At 34.2% G+C, this 15,627-nt stretch overlaps 1 non-coding gene across 1 annotated transcript; it reads left to right on the top strand.

Annotated features, from left to right (window-relative positions):
• Positions 1-658: 658 nt before the first annotated feature.
• Positions 659-733, top strand: Trnag-ccc (transfer RNA glycine (anticodon CCC)). Its single transcript has one exon. It is a non-coding gene; the product is annotated as a tRNA-Gly (tRNA).
• The last annotated feature ends 14,894 nt before the right edge of the window (positions 734-15,627 follow it).

Consider the following 15,627-nt stretch of genomic DNA (forward strand, 5'->3'; position numbering starts at 1 on the left):
CAATTATTTGGGAACCCTAGGCACCTGCCTTTTCCTTTGTACCTTATCTAATGTAAATCTGGAATAAATCCAATGACTTCAAAATCAGTCTCAAATATTAGTTCCTGTGCCAAGTGTGGTGGCACACACCTGGAATCCCAGCAACTCAGGAGACCGAGGCAGAAGGAGAGAGTTCAAAGACAGCCTCAGCAGAGTAATGAGTGAGGCATTTAGCAGCTCAGTGAGACCTCATCTCTAAATAAAATATTTAAAAAGAGCTGGGGATGTGGCTCAGTGGTTAAGCACCCTTGGGTTCAATCCTCAGCACCAAAAAAAAAAAAGTATTATTCTCTCAATAATTACGGTATCAGTAATAAATATCTTCCATTGAAGGCTTACTGTGTGTCATAAGAAGGCAATTTATTTATTTATTTGTCTATTTATTTATTTATTATTACTGGGGATTTAACTCAGGGACTTTACCACTGAACCACATTCCAAGTCCTTTTTATATATACATTTTTTTTTAATTTTGAGACAGGGTCTCACTAATTTGCTGAGGGTCTTTCTAAATTACTGATGCTGGCCTCGAACTTGGGACCTTCCTACCTCAGCCTCCCAAGTCATTGGGATCATAGGCATGTGTCACCACACCCAGCTTAAAGAAATCATTTCTGGGGCTGGGAATATAGCTCAGTTGGTAGAGTGCTTGTCTCCCAAGCACGAGGCCCTGGGTTCAATCCCCAGCACTGCAAAAAAACAAACAAACAAACAAAAAAAAATGTTATTTTATTTCACCTTCCCAACAACATTATGCTATAATTTCAATTAGAATCCTCATTGTACATGGAGAGAGTGAGCATTGTCTAACCTGAGGAGTGTGACCACTAAGGCACAACTAAAATACTATAAACTCAAGGGTCAAGTGTGGGTAGGTCTCTCTAGTTGAAGACTCTATAATCATAACTAGTCCATTATATTTCATTTTTAATGCTTCTATCAACACTTTTGTCATCCTCTAATTCACACTATGCTCTCCTGCCTCTGGATTTCTGTAGCAATGATTTTTTATTCAGTCCCTTACTTTATATAAACTCCACATGATAAACCTTATTTTCCCATAATGGCTATCAGTTCCTAAAGGGAAAGGGCCTTGGTTTCTTTTTCATTCATAGTTTGCTGCACTTCTCTGATAACTTCCCAACACAGAGAGCAAAAAATTAATGAACAGACCTTGCCATTATTTGATATTATTAGGACACCAGATAAAAGAGGAAAATAATGTATACAGTAAAGAATACTGAACCAGTACATTTAACACTGAAATAATTTAAATTTTTAATTAGAATCCAGATCATTTTAATTTTATTCTTCCTTAATCATTTATGATTTGGGATTTCTTTACATGTGACAAACAGAACTCTGCATAAGTAAGCCAGTTATCCACTAAGATATATTTCTTGCCTATTCTGGCATATATAAGCAGTATATCTCTTGAGTATTTTAGTAGTGGCCCATTTAATGCTAAAATCCTTTTAATGCCCTGCTAAAGAGACTTGGTATTAATGAAGTTATAAACTGTCATGCTTCTAGTTCTGTTTGTCATAAAACTTATTAAAAGCTTGATTTCATAGGGGTGAGCATGTGTGTGAAAATGATCTGCATGGTGATGTTAAAATTTGAGTTCACTGTCACTGAAGAAGGAATTACTAGGTCCCTCAAGGAAAAGTATGTAAATAGTTTTCTTTTTTTTTTTCTTCACTAGGCCTGAGACATTTAGGAAGGGACACCTGACCACTTGAATTGAACATTAAAAATCATAAAAGAATCGCTGGGCGCAGTGGCACAAGCCTGTAATCTCAGCAACTCAGGATTGCTGAGGATCATAAGTTCAAGGCCAGCCTCATCAACTCAGCAAGACCCTCAGCAAATTAGAATTGGCCTCAAAATAAAAATAAAAAGGGTTGGGGATGTAGCTCAGTGGTAGAGGACCCCTGGGTCCAATCCCCACTACTAAAATAGTCATAAAAGAGAAATTCCATTTAATTCACTTATTTCTAACTCATCACATACACACATGTATTTAGACATAAACATACTTATAGCAATTATATTTTTTAATTAAAAATGTGGTATAATCTAACCTAGAATAATAAGTGAATAAAAACACCCAATTCACTTAGTTTAGCCTCTTTGAACAGCAATTTTCAACTTTAAAACCTCTTTTTTTATCAAATTCTAATATGAACATATAGCTACAAAATCCCACTCCCCAAGGTTATCACAAGAATTCAGTAAGATAAGTAAGCACAATGATTGGTACATGTTAGACAGTCAATAAACGTTGGATCTTTGGATCCTCATGACAAATCCTCCCACAACAAAATTTTTAAAAATATCTTTCACATTGAGACAAAGACTAATGGTGATAATTGCAAAAATAATAATAATAATGACCACTTCCCCCCTTTTAAAAGTGAGGAATAAGGAAATAAATTAATATATGTGTGCATGAACTTTTCCAGTCATCTTCCATGAAAATATAACTCTCCTTAAGATCTTATGAGTCATTGATGATGTCTCTAGGGAACAGATATAAAAGATAAATGTTAACCAAACAGAAGAAAGGGAGCAACTTATGTGATGAGATCCTAGTTTAACAGATAGGTTCTTTATTCATTTGACTGAATTCCTTCTCTTTTATCCCACCAAGGAATATGAGGAGTAAATATCATGAACTGAGATTCAAAATTAAAATACATACTCACATGTATACATATATATATATATAAAGATAAACCTACAAAAATTTACAAACATCACTTTGTGATACCTTTTAGTCATCAAATTTTCTTAGTCCCTAAGTTATGACTAAGAAAGTGGGTCATTAACTACCAATCAGCCAAGAAACATTTTACTGAGTACCTGTACTGAACTAATAATCACCCTAAACACTGTGAGACACAGAGAATTATAAGCCAGAGTTAAACACAATTACATTTAATGAATTTCCATTCAATTCAATGCACATGCAAGGATACAGTGCTACAGTGTTCCATATGAGATCCAAAGGCAAACCAATACATTGTCCCTGACTTCAAGAAGTATTTAGTTCAGGGACTGGGGCTGTAGCTCAGTGGTAGAGTGCTTGACTAGCATGTGTGAGGCACTGGGTTCAATCCTCAGCACCATAGAATATATAAAATAAATAAACAAACAAATAAATGTATAAAAAAGTGTTTGGTCCAATTTTAGGAATGCTATTTGACATTATAAGTTATAGGTGCTATAGACTTGAAAAGAAAAAAACTGTCTCTGAATCTAAATGGGATTTGTAATATGTAATTAGGTAAATTACAATTTAATTTTATCTAAAAGATGGTAGGACTTGAATGGATAAAGTAGATAGGGAATGTTAATAGCTAGAATGGAAAAGTGAACACAATAACAGATTTGTACTTGTGGAGAGTGAGCATTAGCTAACGTGAGGAACTTGACCAAGGCATAGTTAAAATATAATAAATTCAAGGGTCAAGTATAGGTAGGTCTCTCTGGTTGAAGAGTCTGTAATCTATAAATGGAAACTCTATCCAGAAAGAATGTATAGAAATGCTTAGTGATTTGATAAATACTGGTCTACTTTTCTAGAAGCCAGATCTCACTAGCCAAAGAACAGTATTTTTCCATAATTGCCTTGACCACTTGTGCTTAGACAAGTTTAAGTCTCTGTGAAGGAAAACTGACTGTATGAACCAATATCTAAGTCCAGAGATAATCTAATGTTAGATCTTTTATTGATTTTATTGATTGACCATCCATGCTAAATGAACCAACTTACTTAAGATCCAAAATATGATTTTAGAACAAGGCTAGTTTTCAAGTTTACAGAAAAGAGAAAATGTTAATATGTGTTCAATTGATTCTATCCACATATTCTGACCTTTACCCCTGCACACTATTTCAGAAGAAATATTTTGTTTTTTCAAGAAAACACAATACAGGCCAGGAGTGGTGGTGCACACCTATAATCCCAGTGAGACCCTGTCTCTAAAAAAAACACAAAAAAGGGCTGGGGATGTGGCTCAGTGGTTAAGCACCCCTGGATTAATTCCCCAATACCAAAAAAAAAAGCACAATACAGATTTTAAATGACCAGAGAATGTTAATTGTCTCCTTATATTTACTCATAATTACATTTTAAACAGGGCAGATGTTTGGCAAACCTTTCATTAAATACAATAAAAGGCAAGATAAAAAGAACTTAACAATATAATTGTGAACTCAAATTTCTTATAAATACTTTTAATGTAGGTTATATAGAAAGCTACAAGGAAATCTATCAAAAATGATAATATGAAAATTAATACCACCCAAATGAGAATAAGGAAAAATTGTTTTGTCATAGCTTGCTTGAACAAAGGAGTCAATCACCATCACTTGTATTTGGCAGATCCTCAAAGGTAGGCAGGACAGTGGGAAAGCTTTAGAGTAACATAAAGCTAGGGTTTAGTTACACCCTGACTGGAGGTTATTTGTCTGGGAAAGCTAGAAGCAGGCTAACTAGAAGTGAGACATCATATCTGAGTGGTTAAAGGAAAAAAATTGGCTTTCTCTTATTGGTCCTAAGTTGTAAGTAAGGACAAAAATTGGGGGAGCTGGCAGTTACTGACCTAGTCTTGACCATCTGGAGTCAACTGCTACAGAGGTTGAATTTTGGTTTCTTTGGTTATTTCAGAGCTTGTGGTCATAGTTCTATTTTTACATATGATCTGGTCCTTGTTCCTTTGTATATTCAGTTTCCCAACCATAAATCTCAAATTATTTAAACTTAGTATTATAAATAGGCTCTTTCTTGGGTGAAAAGAATATTGTGATACCTTTATAATGATATGATTTCTTCTTTCATTCAATAAATTCACAGTTATAAACCTCCATTATGTGAAAAGTAGAATCTAAATAATCATTAAACCTTCCTCATATCTAGTTATAAAATGTCAGCATTATGACAAATTACTTTATAATGAGCCTATTGAAGCAAATAAAAACCTGACCATTATAATTTGTCCACTTAATTTAAAAAATATATTTATAAATAAAATAACAATTCCTCAAATTTGTTTTGAGTTTGCTTCAATACCTTATATTAGTACTTAATCTGTCTTCATAGTGCAATAAATTTATATGATGGTATTTTTAGTTATTTTCCAGTGCAAATTGCTTGTGTTTCTTAAGGGGAAAAATAAATTCGAAGCAAAGAAATACTATTTCACAGATTAAAAATTCCTTATATACAGTATTTCTCTCAGATCCATCAGAAAAGGAGACCATTCTCATTTTAAAGCTGAGAAAACAGAATCAGAGAATCAAACTGGTTTGCCAAGATTTAGATAGAGTCAGTGTTATAAATTAGATATCCTGAAATCTAGTTCAGTGTTAGTTTTTTACACAATCCACCCACTATACAATTGTTAAGGTAAATGCCATTTTGTCAGCTGTGCAATACCTCAATCAAAGCAAAAAAAAAAAAAAAAAAAAAAAAAAAAAAAAAAAAAGGAAGAAAACTAAATCAACAAACCTGACATGGTAAACATTATGGTTTATATATGAAATGTACCCCAAATGTGCTAAATAAAGGCTTGGTTCCCAGCCTATGGCACTATTATGAGGTGGTACGATCTTTAGGAAGTAGGACTTAGGTAGAAGAAGTAGATTACTGGAGGCAAACCTTTGAAGGGTTTATTTTGTTCCTGACCCCTTGCTCTCTCTCTCTCTCCCTCTCTCTCTCTCTCTCTCTCTCTCTCTCTCTCTCTCTCTCTCTCTCTCTCTGCTTCCTGGTCACCATGAGCTAAGTCACTTTACTCTACCACATGTTCCCCACTGTGATGTTCTGCTTTACCACAGAACTAAAAGCACTGAAGCCAGCCAACCATGGACAGAAATCAATGAAACCATGAACCAAAATAAATCTTTCCTCTTATTAAGATGTTTATCTCAGGCATTTTGTCACGGTGATGGAAAGCAGACTAACACAGCAAGAAAATAAAATATTACTGAAATTATACACACACAAAAATGACTTTTGCTCTTTCCTCTTTCAGAACCAACTACCCACCCTCCCAATCATTGAGTGGAACCAAGTAGAATAAGGGAAAGACCATCAACCTGTGCAATAGGGTGGACAAAATATTCACCTTGGCTGTAGAGAAAAAGAAAAAAAGGAATAAGAACTAGATGGTAGGGAAAGGAAGTATTAGAAAGAATACATCTATATAACTAAAATATAATCAAAACTTTTACAGAAAGTCTCTTAAACAAATCTTTGATTCTGGGGCTAAGGCAAAGAAAAACACATCTAGAACACCTTTTTCTGCAACAACGTATGGAAATTCTCAAAGAATGGTAAGGAAAGGTCAAAAAGAAACAGAAGCTAGCTCAAATGGATTTCCAATGGTAAATCTGGGACAATTTGATATTAATGATAATGAAAATGACAACAACATTACATAACCCATAAAAGTAAATCAGAATATATTGGTCCATAATGACTGAGGAGGGAGGGAGGCACAGAGGAAAGGAGAAAAGAGAAGAGAAGGGATAGAAATGGAGCAAGAGTGTTGCAATAAAATCCAAAATTTTTCAGGAATTATGATTAATTCCAGTAACAATCATGAATGTATGCTAACACCAGTGAGTAAAAATGTAAGAGGACAAGATATTAGAACAACTTCAAAGTGTTTACCTCAAATTACTTATTAACTACAAAAGGGAAAACAGTAACTATACTATGAAAAAAGCAGATGACACTGTAAGTGATCAAAGTCAATATCACTAATAATGAGACAAAACAACACCTTGTGCATCCTGACTTGATGCATTAATAAAAACACAACATACCTCAAATTCAGAACCCAAATCTAATAAAAAAAGGCATTTAGACATTCCACATTTGAAAGACATTGTACAAAATTACTGGTTTTAACTCTTCAAATGTCAATGTTATGAAAAGTAAAGAAATTCTTAAGGACTGTTCAAATTATAGGAGCCTAAGAAAAATGACAATTGTATGAAAATTTGATCCTGGATTGGATCCTTGATGGGAAAAAAAAAAGTTGCTACAAAGGAGATTATTGGAACAATTGGAATAATTTGAATAAGAATGCAGTTTAGATGATACAATAGTATCAGTGTTATATACCCTGATTTTGATGATTATACTGATTATTAAAGAGGATATTTCTGTTCCTGAAAACCACATAATGTGATATGAAATATTTAGGAGAAATGATAAACAATCCCTGTAACTTACAAATATTTCAGAGGGAGAGAAAAATAGAGAGAGACAGAGACACAGAAAGCATAAAAGACAGTCTATTAACAACTGATGAACCTGGGTGAAGGTGAAGAACAGGAGTTATTTGTACTATTTTTTTAAGTTTGGGTAGTCTGAAGTCATTTCCAAAGTAAAAAAAAAAATTAGGTTGGTGTAATAGCAGAAAAATAAAAAATAAAAACTTTTAAAATAACAAATTAACCTTCTACTAGTACAGCTCTTAAGATTTATTAAATGAAATGTCTTTCCTTTTTTCCATCCTTAAGATTCTGAGGGGGCTTGGGTTGTGACTCAGTGGTAGAACACCTGCCTAGCATGTGTGAGACATTGGGTTCAATTCTCAGCACCATATAAAATAAATAAATAAATAAAGGTATTGTGTCCATCTACAACTAAAACATTTTTTTAAAGATTATCTAAGAATATAGTCATTTCAAATCACTGCTACCCTGTAAACTCTAAGTAGGTAGAATAGTTTGCTTGAACCTAAACTCACATCAGTTCATTCTCCAAAGTCTGTATTTGTGGGCAGATAATAGGAAAACTGTAGTACCGTTTTCTTCCACCAGTGGGACCCAGCACTGGGGTGGTGATATGCTTATTATGATAATTTACCTGAATCGTAGTTAACATATTTCCCATCTTTCATACCATTCTGAAAGATAATCCTCTAAACTCATAACTTTCACTTTAATATTGATTTTCTTTCCTTTGTGTCAGATTATAATGACTGAAGAGTTGACCATCATTTTCACTTCTTAGATATATCCCATCTGAAAAAGACTGAAATCATTTTGGTCATTTAGCAAGTATCAGGGTGCTCTACTAAACTATGGTAGCTATATTACCTCCTTTCCAACTACTTTCACACCTTAAGGTACAACAGTGAAAACAAGTGTAAGAACAAATGTTTCTACATATGCATATGGAACTTTTTCTGTAACTAAGAGCCTTACTCTGAACACAACCTCAAGTTGATGACATTAGAATGTTGACCTTACTATAATCTCATCTCTTTTCATGGAAGGGCACTAACTTATTCGAAATGATAACGAATCACCTCTTGTGTACCTAGCCTGGCACTTACAGACATTTTTTTTTTTTTTTCTCAGAGCAGGGTTCAGCAGATTTTTCTTAAAGGGTCAAAAAGCAAATATTTTAGGATTTGTGGAGCATACAATATCAGTTCAACTATTCAATACTGTACTTGTGCAAAAGCAGCAAATCAAAATGTAAAAATGTGAGTGTGACTGGGTTTCAAGAAAAAATTATTCATAAAAAAGCGGAAGATCAGAATTTGTTTACCCCTCAATTATAGTATTAAAATAGATTAATATCCTCTGAAGATTTCAGTGATGGTTTGCAATTGGCTATGTATTCTCTCAGACACCTCATCTTTTCCTAACTTATCCCATTTTGTTTTACCTCTTCTTACTCATGTTGATGTCATGTCCCTTCTATAAAATTGAACTACCTCAGAACACTTTAGAATGCATGAGAATAGACCGAAAAGTAGGTGGACTACAAAAATGAATCTATTTCCTTTGTTCTGACTTGGTGGGGAAAAAAATTGGTTCTCTCCTATATGTTGAACACCAACTGAAGTCTCTCCTTCATTATCAGTGGTAAATTGACTTAAAAAATCATTGACATGTTGAGCATGGTAGTGTATATTTGTAATCTCAGCAACTCAGGAGACTGAGGCAGGAGAATCATAAGTTCAAGGCCATTCTAGGCAATTTAGGGAAGCTCTGTCACAAAATAAAAGACTAAAAGGGCTGGGGAGCTGAGCGCAGTGTTGCAGGCCTGTAATCCCAGCAACTCAGGAGGCTCAGGCAGGAGGATGGCAAGTTCAAAGTCAGTCTCAAAAAAAGTGAGGACTAAGCAACTCAGTGAGACCCTGTCTCTAAATAAAATACAAACTAGGGCTGGGATTGACTCAGTGGTCAAGTGCCCCTCCATTATCCCCCCAATAAAATGGTGCTCAGTGGTAGCGCACCCCTGGGTTCAAACTCCAATACTTCCAAAAAACAATGATGTCCTCAACTTTATCTTATTAATAATTGCAATACTGTAAATAAGTAGTGTTTCACAGCTTGCAAAGTTTTTTTCACACACAACTTTGTGTGGTGACAAGGATGGTAGCGTTGTTCTTAAAAGATTTTGAAATTGAAGCTCTAAGACATTCAGAAACCTGCCCAAATCTCTACAATTAGAAATGCATCCCATCTTTAGCTCTTTCCACTATGATGTAGAGTGCTACAGAGCTCACTCAAGGGACTAAAGATAAACTCAACCGAATTTCAAAAGTTTGGAAGTTTTCATCTCCCAAAACCTTAATGAAATCAGAAATTAGAAGAGAAAATGTCAAAGTCTGAGCTCTGAGAAAAGCAGAAGACACAGTCTAGCTGTTTTTCATTTGCAAAATCACAACTTGCTTTCAGTCATTCATGACAATATCATTTGAGTTTTGTTTATGATGAACTTCTCTGTTAGAAAAGAATATGACACTGTGCAGTGGAGAAGTACCAATCCTTATTTGCCAAAGCAAAGAATCAATGCATGCCAAAAAAATTTGAGTTAAAAGTGGAAAATAAGCAAAGAATTATTGCTGCTTTAATGATAATAGTCAATATTTTACTAAAAACTTAAAAACAAAATAAGAACAAGTCTGTACTTTTTATGAAGTAAAAGTAACTTGGGAGGAAAATGTTTTACACTTTGCTTCAATGATGTGATTTTACTCTCCCAAGATTGTAGGAAGGAATTCAACTCTTTTCTTCTCTTAAAATGCCCATAAGGCAAATAAATCAGGTAGATATTAAAAAATATAGTTTCTATATGTCTCTTATGATATAAAAGGATTCAAACCAATAAATTACATACTTGCAACTCATTAATAAAAACTCAAATTTTGTACTCATTAAAGGAAACTGAGGGACTGAAGAAATGGCTTGTTTTGTAGAGTGCTTGCCTAGCATGTGCTAGGGTCGTGGTTCAAATCCCCCGCCCCTCAGGGAAAAAAAAAAAAAAAACTCTTTTACCCATTTGTTTACAATTAAAAAAAAGGAAGCTGACCTTTATTAAAATATTTCCCACTCAAATAATCGAGTTTAAAATGCTATATAAAAGATTATCCTTTGTTGCTGGAAATGTAACTCAGTGGTAGAGTGCTTGCCCAGCAAGCATGAGGCCCTGGGTTCCATCCCCAGCACCAAACACACACTCACACACACACACACACACACACACACACACACATGATTATTCTTCTTTCATCCATAAATAAGATGTTATTATCTTATTTACTAATCATAATATATCTTCAGTCAATATATCTTATACATTATTCATACCAACTATTCAAAACTATTGATTGGGGATATTTTGACAATAGAAGTATTCATTCATTCTCACAATAAATGAAACAATTCCTTGTATATTTTTTTCAGGTTTTTTGCCAAATTTACTTTTCACCTTTTAATATTCTATTATTTTCTTCTTATTCTGTTAAGTTGGGTTATGGTATAGAATGAACACTAATACTTGATTTATAACACTATATTGCTTGATTTGAAATTTTTCTTAGAACCAAGATGCATGTTTCTAGCTGGGGGGGCTTTTGTTTTGTACAGTAATGTTTCCCCACCACATTTTCATTTTTGCATCAGATTAAAACTCTTAGAGAAAGAAATACTCTAAAAGCTGCAAGAAAGTGAAAAATGTGTTCCTGAAATTTTAGTTTGGTACCTTGCTTTTTATCTGCAATAAAAGGCCTTTTAAACAAAGGAAAAAGAGAAAAGTAGATTTTAACCAAAAAGTACTATGAGTTTCATCTGGATAAAAGAATTGTTTTACAAAGTAATCTTTTTGCAACACATTCATCTAAGAAATACAATTGTTACTTTATTCAAATACTTTGTTGCCTTGTGGTTTGCAAATAATTTCATCTATGTTTTCTTATTTAACTCTTGCAGCAACTCTGTATCCTGTTTCTTTACCAAATGAAAAATAGACTTGGAATGGTATATCAAATTCTCTGACAGAGATAACAAAATTAGCAAGTTGATGAGCTAGAACTGGAAGGTGGAGGACCCATTTAGCTTGAGTTGTTTTTAACTGAACACTGGAAAAGTCAGGCATGTTAAAGCTGCCTCAAAACCAAAACTAGAAAGCAGATAATCATGTACTAACTGTGCTTAAATCATAATGGCTCTCTAGACCAGGAATCATCAAACTATGAACCATAACCTAGCAGCTTGGTTTTACAAATAACATTTTATTGGAATACAGCCATACCCACTTATTTATATACTGTCTGTCTGCTTTTGCGCTATGAATTGCACTTCAATTGCAGTGTTAAATAGTTGCAAGAGATACTGTGTTGTCCACAATTATAAAATATTTCATATTGACCATGTAACAAAAACTTTACTGAATCTCACTCCTGTAAAGGAGAATTCTGAAGTTATAGATAGTCTACATCATTGATTATCATTGTATATTAAGGACAAGGAAAGAAGGAAATCACTACCCTGACATTGCCATAGATAAAACGTCACCTTGATTAAGCTGATTCTTTCATTTGCTGTATATTCTCTCTTTGTTCATGTTATGTTTTCAAATTTGCTTCTGAGAAACTCAGTTTATTAGGTTCATTCTGCAATAATAAGGCCATGTGATTTGATTCATGCCAACTCATCAAATTCTCATTTAGGATGAGTTAATTCCAGTAAAGTTTAATGAAGATACCAAATATATGTAATTCCTATGTGTTTGTATCTATAATACAAAGGATCACAGTTTTTATTTGATTTTATACACTTCCCCATTTTTTTTTTCAGTTGAAGGAAGATAATCCTTCAAAAAGCCCATGAGATTACCATCCTTAAGAACCATATATGAATACACCACAATGAATCCCCACATCATGTACAACCACAAGACTGGGATCCTAATTAGAATAAGACATACTCCATGCTTGTGTAAATATGTCAAAATATGCTCTACAGTTATATATATCTAAAAAGAATAAATAATTTTTTAAAAAAGTTTAATCATCAAAGAAACTTAAAAAAAGAAGGGGAAGGGGGAAGAGGAGGAGAAGGAAAAGAAGAAGAGGAAGAAAGAAAAAGAAGAAGAAGAGGAGGAGGAGGAGGAGGAAGAAGATGAATAATCATTTTTCAGAGAGGGATCCAGGCACAGTGGCGCAGACCTGTAATCCCAGCAGCTCGGGAGGCTGAGGCAGGAGAATCAGGAGTTCAAAGTTAGTCTCAACAACTTAACTAGGCCCTAAGCAACTTAGAAAGACCCTGTCTCAAGCATAAAAAATACTGGGGAGTTGGGGATGTGGCTCAGTGGTTAAGTGCCCCTGGGTTCAAGCCCTGGTACCAAACCCCCACGACACACACACACACACACACACACACACACACACACACAAACATGTTTTTCATATGTTTTTTAATATCCAAGCATAGGACTAGGTACAGAAATTTTAGGCTATTAATAAAAACATATTGATGTAAGTATAGTTTCCTAAACAATAAGACAGGATACCATCAAGTGAAAGAAGTTCAAGGACCCACCTCAGTAATAGCCTTTCAATTAAGCAACCAGAAGCAAAGCATTCATGAGAAAAAAAAAAGCATTCATGAGTGGAAATTTAAAAGGCTATTTTGCACAAGGTTTTGCTTGCACTTCTATTCATAAATCTATAGATTTTCTTGTACGTCAAATAAATATACAATAGGTGGAAGGAACTGGTAAACTTCTTCTTGAAGATCTAACAGCATAATAAAAGTACCTTTAATGATAATGTCATCCTTTTATTGATGTGCTTAAAGCCTTTTCAGAGATAATTATGTATTTTATCAGGAAAACATACCTCAGAGAAAAGAAGAAGTAGGGGAAGGTATTGCTAGTCTATTGTTATAGATTGAGAGACTCAGACATATAATAATTTAATAACTAATTTCAGAGATGTTCATTCAAGGAAAGCAGGTAACGTTGATTTAATATGAAATTCCCATGCATGTCCTTGCCATAATCCATATATACCTGCCATAGTCCTTGCACCAGGTTGTACTCATAATATACTTTTTGAACTACAAATGAAAAAAATAGAAAGTATGCATAATGTATAAATGATGTATAACTTATATTTGTGATCCATATATAATTATACATATACTCAAATACATGTTTTTCCTTTACAAGGTAAAAGGGTGTATCAAGTATTCCCTCACACATTTTTAATTGGCTTGATTTTGATTTTCTCAACTAAATAAAATGAATGAAACAATCAGTTTTACCAAAAAGTTAGTTAATTCTTCACTTTCAAAAGTTGCTAAGGTATTATTTTATAAAGTCTGTAAATGTGTATTTCCTCATTTGACAACTCAAAACTTACCTCCAAATATATGATTTCTTCTAAAATAGGAGGTACCAACTAGAACAAGCAATTTGCATGTGCATGATTTGTTTTTTTAAATGTACATCAAAATTTTTGTTATCAGATTATACAAAGTATGTATAGTTTCTTATACTCTCAATCTCCCTTCTGATGTGGGCCAATTCCAAAATTTAACTAATGCTGCAAGAATCCCCTTGGTCTGTCAGTAAGTGAAGGCCATGAGAGTAGGCTTAAGGCCCTTAGAGGCAACACTCAACCAATAGTTGATGGGAGCTAGTGGATGAATGTGCCAGTCTCCTACACTTCTGGTGGACAATTTGGGGTAGCATTCCATGTGTTTTTTGGATCCTAGTAGGGTGGAGCTATTTCCCAGAATAATGACCTTAATAAACCATGGTTATACTGGTTTTTTTTTTCTCCCCTCATCTTTTCCTGTCTTGCTCTTCCCATTTCCTTCTACCTAAGTACTAGAATCACCTAATATGCATGCAAAAAATCTTGTCTCGGGCTCTGCTTTAGTGATTCTGTTTAATTTTTTGAGGAAAAAAAATTCAATAATGACTGCATCATTTTTACATGCTCACCAGCAATGTCAAAATATCACAATTTCTGCACACCCTCACACTGTTTCCTTCCTTCCTTCCTTCTTACCTTCTTTCCTTCCTTCCTTCTTACCTTCTTTCCTTCCTTCCTTCCTTCCTTCCTTCCTTCCTTCCTTCCTTCCTTCCTTCCTTCCTTCCTTCCTTCTGTTCTCCCCTACCCCCAATAACAACCATACTAATGGCTGTGAAATGATATATCATTGTGGATGTAATTTGTATTTCCTTAGTGGTTAGTAATGTTGAACATCTTTTCATTCATTTATTGGTCATCTGTGTATCTTCTTTGGAGAAGTATCTATTCAAGTCATTTGCCTAATTTTCAATTGTGTGATATTCTTGTTGTTGAGATATAGGAATTCTGTATATATAATGGACACTAATCGGATATGTGATTTGAAAACTTACTCTCCCACCTGCAGGTCTTTTAACTCTGTTGGTAGTGTCCTCTGAAACACAAATATTATATAAATTTTAATTTAGACAAATTTACCTACTTTTCTCTTTCCCTGTTTTTGATGTCTTTGCTCAATGTTTATTCCCATTGTCTAATTCATAGTAGATGCTTGATAAATATTAATAGAATTGAAAATATAAAAAGAGCCACAGATATGGATACAATTGACTCCTGTTATTCAGAGTAGTTATTTTCTATGTCTCTATAAACATTGAATTAACAAATATTGAGTGATAGCTCTTAGGAAAATACAGTGTTATGTTCTTAAAAGTCTCTGGTCAAAAGAATTTCATCAAATGATTAAAACATTATTTCATGTGTATTTATGTTTAAAGGTACCTTATTCAATATATACCATTGATTCGTAAACACTGTGAAAGGAAAATGCCATGAGGGTGAACAATGCAGAAACCAGGCGAGGAGATTCACATGTAGAAAGTTTTATTTGCCAGTCAGGTTCTGACAAAGGCCATCACTCAGGAAAAGCGAGAGATGCAGGAAAAACAGCTCTGAAGTATTTTATGGGGCGGTTTGGACGGCTTGCATAGGTCGCATGAGCTTGTATGAGCCACTTCCTAAGAATTTACGATGGGCTGCGGGGACAAGCAAGGGGATGTTCCAGTAGGATGGTTAATGAGAGGTGGGAAGGGGAGGTTACATTTTTAACTCTTTTTTTTCTCTGTAAGTGCCCCTCTAGGGCAGGAAAGCAACTTATGGTAAGAATTTAAAATGGCTGCATAGATGCTAGCCTTGAACCTAATACACTGAACTTAAGAACACGAGCACTATAATTCATACCAGAATGAAGGTTATCTAACCACCAACATTTTCTCTATAAGGCCTTTCA

This window comes from Sciurus carolinensis, chromosome X, assembly GCF_902686445.1.
Source record: "Sciurus carolinensis chromosome X, mSciCar1.2, whole genome shotgun sequence".
NCBI classification, from domain to species: domain Eukaryota; kingdom Metazoa; phylum Chordata; class Mammalia; order Rodentia; family Sciuridae; genus Sciurus; species Sciurus carolinensis.